Here is a 6233-nt window from a genome sequence, read left to right as displayed (position 1 = left end):
CTAGCATTCGATCAATGAAAGGTGAGGGGTAATGATCTTTCTTAATAGCTTTATTTAATTTACAGAAATCAATTACCATCCTATAACCTGTGATAATTCTTTGATGGATCAATTCATCTTTATCATTAGGGACAATTGTAATACCTCCCTTCTTAGGGACACAATGGACAGGACTTACCCACTGACTATCAGCAACAGGATAAATTATACCTGCCTCCAGAAGCTTGAGTATTTCTTTTCTTACCACTTCTTTCATTTTAGGATTCAAACGTTGTTGAGGATCACAAACTGGTTTGGCATCAGCTTCCAAATTTATTTTGTGTTGACATAGAGTGGGACTAATGCCCTTAAGATCATCCAGAGTATATCCAATAGTAGCATAGTGCTTCTTCAGAGCTTTCAATAATCTTTCCTCTTCATGCTCTGAAAGGTTAGCGCTAATAATGACAGGATATATTTTCTTTTCATCAAGATAAGCATATTTAAGATTATCAGGCAATGGTTTAAGCTCAAATACGGGATCTCCCTTGGGTGGAGGGGGATCCCCTAGGATTTCAACAGGCAAATTGTGTTGCAGAATAGGTTCCTGTTTAAAGAATACTTCATCTATTTCCCTTCTTTCATTCATGAACATATCATTTTCATGGTCAAGCAAATACTGTTCTAAAGGATCACTAGGAGGTACAACAATAGAGGCAAGACCAATAATTTCATCCTTACTAGGCGATTCTTCCTCACGATGTTGTTTACTAAATTTAGAGAAATTAAACTCATGAACCATATCGTCCAAGCCAATAGTAACAACATTCTTTTTGCAATCTATCTTGGCATTAACAGTATTCAAGAAGGGTCTACCAAATATAATGGGACAAAAGCTATCTTGTGGGGTACCAAGAACAAGAAAATCAGCGGGATATTTGGTTTTCCCACACAAGACTTCAACATCTCTAACAATTCCCACTGGAGAAATAATATCTCTATTGGCAAGTTTAATTGTAACATCAATACCTTCTAACTCAGCAGGTGCAATATCATGCATAATTTCCTTGTATAAGTCAATGGGTATAGCACTAGCACTAGCACCCATATCACACAAGCCATGATAACAATGATCTCCTATTTTAACAAAAATAACAGGCACGCCTACCACAGGTCTATGTTTATCTTTATCACAAGGTTTAGCAATTCTGGCAGTTTCACCACAAAATTGAATAACATGCCCATCAATATTGTCAGACAAGAGATCTTTAACAATAGCAATATTAGGTTCTACTTTGACTTGCTTAGGAGGTGTATAAGTTCTAATATTGCTTTTACGAACAACAGTTGAAGCTTTAGCATGATCCTTCATTCTAACAGGGAAAGGTGGTTTCTCAACATAAGAAGTGGGAACAATAGGATCATTATAAGTGACAATCTTTTCTTCAACTTTAATAGGTGCAGCTACTTTTACTTCTATGGGAGGATGATATTTAAACCACTTCTCCTTGGGGAGATCAACATAAGTAGCAAAAGATTCACAGAAAGAAGCTACTATCTCAGAGTCAAGTCCATACTTAGTGCTAAACTTACGGAAAATATCGGTATCCATAAAAGATTTAACACAATCAAACTTGGGTGTCATACCTGACTCTTTACCTTCGTCGAGGTCCCAATCCTCAGAGTTGCGTTTAATTCTATCCAGTAAATTCCATCTGAATTCAATACTCTTCATCATGAAAGAACCAACACAGGAAGTATCGAGCATGGAGCGATTGTTATCAGAAAGCCGAGCATAGAAACTTTGCATAATTACTTCTCTTGCAAGCTCATGATTGGGGCATGAATATAACAATGATTTAAGCCTCCCCCAAGCTTGAGCGATGCTTTCTCCTTCGTGAGGCCAAAAATTATATATATAATTGCGATCACGATGAACAAGATGCATAGGGTAATACTTTTGATGAAATTATAATTTCAATCTTTTATAATTCCATGATCTCGTATCATCACATAGCCTGTACCATGTCAATGCATCTCCCTTCAAAGATAAAGGGAAAGCCTTCTTCTTAACAGCATCATCGGGTATACCTGCAAGCTTAAATAGTCCACAAACATCATCCACATAACATAGATGTTCATCAGGATGCTTTGTTCCATCTCCTGTAAAAGTGTTAGCTAGCAGATTTTCCATCAAACCCGAAGGAATCTCAAAAGGAGTTTCATTTTCAATAGGTTCAGTAGGTTGAGTAGGTTGAGGAGCAACTCTTTGCTCTGCTGGACGGGGTGAAGATACCCTGAACAAGCCCCTCAGATAATTACTTTCCATAGTAACAAGTGACAGAAAATTTCAGCACACTAAATAAAATTTTTCTTACCAAATTCCACCTACAAAAGGCGCTTCACTCCCCGGCAACGGCGCCAGAAATAGTCTTGATGACCCACAAGTATAGGGAATCTATTGTAGTCCTTTCGATAAGTAAGAGTGTCCAACCCAACGAGGAGCAGAAGAAAATGATAAGCGGTTTTCAGCAAGGTATTCTCTGCAAGTACTGAAATAAGTGGTAACAGATAGTTTTGCGATAAGATAAATTGTAACGAGCAACAAGTAATAAAAGTAAATAAGGTGCAGCAAGGTGGCCCAATCCTTTTTGTAGCAAAGGACAAGCCTGGACAAACTCTTATGATAGGAAAAGCGCTCCCGAGGACACATGGGAATATCGTCAAGCTAGTTTTCATCACGCTCATATGATTCGCATTCGGTACTTTGATAATTTGATATGTGGGTGGACCGGTGCTTGGGTGTTGTTCTTACTTGAACAAGCATCCCACTTATGATTAACCTCTATTGCAAGCACCCACAACTACAACAAAAGTATTAAGGTAAACCTAACCATAGCATGAAACATGTGGATCCAAATCAGCCCCTTATGAAGCAACGCATAAACTAGGGTTTAAGCTTTCGTCACTCTAGCAACCCATCATCTACTTATTACTTCCCAATGCCTTCCTCTAGGCCCAAATAATGATGAAGTGTTATGTAGTCGACGTTCACATAACACCACTAGAGGTTAGACAAGATACATCTCATCAAAATATCGAACGAATACCAAATTCACATGACTACTAATAGCAAGACTTCTCCCTTGTCCTCAGGAACAAACGCAATTACTCACAAAGCATATTCATGTTCATAATCAGAGGGGTAATAATATGCATAAAGGATCTGAACATATGGTCTTCCACCAAATAAACCAACTAGCATCAACTACAAAGAGTAATCAACACTACTAGCAACCTACTAGCACCAATCCCGGACTTGGATACAAGAATTGGATACAAGAGATGAACTAGGGTTTGGAGATGAGATGGTGCTGGTGAAGATGTTGATGGAGATTGCCCTCTCCCAGTGAGAGGAGCGTTGGTGATGACGATGGTGATGATTTCCCCCTGCCGGAGGGAAGTGTCCCTGGCAGAAGAGCTCTGCCAGAGCCCTAAATTGGTTCCGCCAAGGTTCCGCCTCGTGGCGGCGGAGTCTCGTCCCGAAAGGTTCTCTCTGATTTTGTTCTCATCGAAAGACTTCATATAGGAGAAGATATGCATCGGAGAGCCACCAGGGGGCCCATGAGGTAGGGGGTGCGCCCAGGGGGGCGCCCTCCCACCCTCGTGAGCAGGGTGTGGGCCCCCTGGCCTTCATCTTTGGTGACAATTTTTCTTTATTTATTTCAAGGTATTCCGTGGAGTTTCAGGACTTTTGGAGTTGCGTAGAATAGGCCTCCAATATTTGCTCCTTTTCCAGCCCAGAATTCCAGCTGTCGGCATTCTCCCTCTTCATGTAAACCTTGTAAAATAAGAGAGAATAGACATAAGTATCGTGACATAATGTGAAATAACAGCCCATAATACAATAAATATTATCATAAAAGAATGATGCAAAATGGACGTATCAGTGCCGCTGGCGGCGGCGGTGGCATGGGCGATGGCGGAGGCGAGGGTTTCGAGAGGGAATCGATGTGGAGTGTGGTCTGTCCGATGGGGTCATTACTTTTTTTATCTAAAAAAGAAGGGAAACTCTTGTCCTCACCCGACCGATCTTTCGGCATCCTTCGCCTTTATGGATGTCGGATATTTTTTTAATCATGTGGCTCAGAAGTATCTTTTTTCACCACCCGACTGATCTTTCTGCATGCATCCATCGCCTTTATGGCTGTCGGATATTTTTTTAATCACATGGCTTAGAAGTATCTTTTTTTTCACAGTTAGCTTTGCAACTGGACCATTGTTACAATTTTCACCCCGCAAAAATTAGCTTGTTGCAAGATCTGGATCCCCATGACCTCCAGACATGCGCGCCACTAGACACGTCGACGCCAGTGTGGATGAGCATGCTCTCCTTCTTGATCGGCCCTCCCATCTCTCCTCTTCATTCCTCTCCTCTATCGACAGGCCCGACCGCTCTCATGCTCCTTCTCCTCGGTAGTTGGTCGCCTCTCCACGGCCGCCGGATGACCTCGTCCGAGCCGCCTCCTGCCGCATCTATGCCGCTCCGGCGAGATCGATGTTGCATTGCCTTGGTAGCCTTTGTCCCTCGGTCATCCCGAACGTCGCCTGGGTCTGACGTTGCTGTTGCACAGCGTGGAGGTGCCTTGCTCATCCCAGCTCTCCATCCAGGTGTGAAGGAAACCCAGCATGGGGGGAGCTCCATGGTGGTCGTGGTAGCGGCTGCGGAAGCGACGACCGGAGAGGAGGCTGAGCCAGAGCTTGCTTGCGAGGGAGGCGCGCACGTGGTGTTCGGGCTCGTCCGGCGGGAGCCGGAGGAAGATCTCCTCGAGGAGCTCATCCGGCAGCGATGGTGCCGGCGGTGGCGGCGGCATGGTGGGTGGCGGAGGCGAGGGTTTCGGGAGGGGATCGATGTGGAGTGTGGTATGTGCTATGGGGTCATTAATTTTTTTACCTACAAAAGAAGGGCATTGCTACACGTCGCCCGACGGATCTTTTCCGCCTCGCGAGCCATCGGATGTGATGGATTGAGCGATCGAGGGTCATCTTCTACCACTGCAACACATGTCGGCAGAAAATTTCCGCAGCACGGCTTATGTTGCTGAAATTTTGCAACATATGTTAAGTTGCAGATTATTTTTTGCAACAGATGTCTTTTTATAGTTTTTTGCGACAGAGGTCTTGTTGCAATTTTTTTGGCAACAAAGGTCTCGCTGTAATTTAATTTGTTTTGTAACATAGGTCTTGTTACTATTTTTTTCTTTTGCAACAGAGACCTTGTTGCAGAAATTCGTTGTAGCAAGCAGTAAGCAGCGACCATGTCGTCCAAAAGTAAAGCCAATGCTCCCTGGGGATTGCAGGGCAACGATGGACGCAACTCCTCATGGTGGACACGGATGCCGATGCTTTCCCAGGACGGCGGATGTAGCTTGAGATCGGGCGCACCGCAATGGCGACGTTCATGGTGGAGGCGGGTGGCAGCGGTGGCGCCCACGCCGACGACCTCGTTGGCGTGCTGCCGGCGGCGAGCGTTGATGGCGGCGGTCGACGTAGCGCGAGGAGGCGCCGCCTTGACTGGGAGCTCGGGAGGAGGACAGACGGCCACTGCTTTCGTGGGATTCGAGATCCAGATTCCGCAATAGTTGTTGCGGTGGAAAAATTGCAACAACGACTCAGTTGCGAAATCTTGATTAAAATCAGATCCAATGGCCACAGAGGCGGCGGACGCGTGTGTCGTTATCCGTCGGGTGATCTCAATCATTTCCCTATAAGTATGGTAGGAGCACCGAATTTGGAAGAAATCTGGGATGTTACATGCCAACTAGCAGCCTTTTCCATACCAAGAGAAGCCGGTCATGTATTGTCCTGTCCATATTAAGTTGGGGTAGGTATATGACGGAGACATTCGAACGAACACTTACGTACAGAAAGGGACACAAAACAATGGTCGTGTTGGTTGCAAGACTACATTAAGGTTCGGGAGCACCGATTAAACTAATTAATTAAATTCCAGCACCCTCCCAATCATTAAGGTTCATGGTTGTGAGTGGATACCATCTTGAAAATGACTCCTCCAATATACATTGGGGTAAAATACAAGAAAAGAAGTATTTTGATAGGATTAGAAAACTCCTTTAAACCTAGCAGAGATTTCAGATGAGATGATACAACATGCAATGATTACGGTCTCTCTTTGTTAACTTATAAGAAAAAAAACCCAGATTTTTTTAGAGAATAATAGATATGTCCTGTAT

Source organism: Triticum dicoccoides, chromosome 5B (assembly GCF_002162155.2).
Source record: "Triticum dicoccoides isolate Atlit2015 ecotype Zavitan chromosome 5B, WEW_v2.0, whole genome shotgun sequence".
NCBI classification, from domain to species: Eukaryota; Viridiplantae; Streptophyta; class Magnoliopsida; order Poales; family Poaceae; genus Triticum; species Triticum dicoccoides.
Note: the sequence above shows the minus strand (reverse complement) of the source record.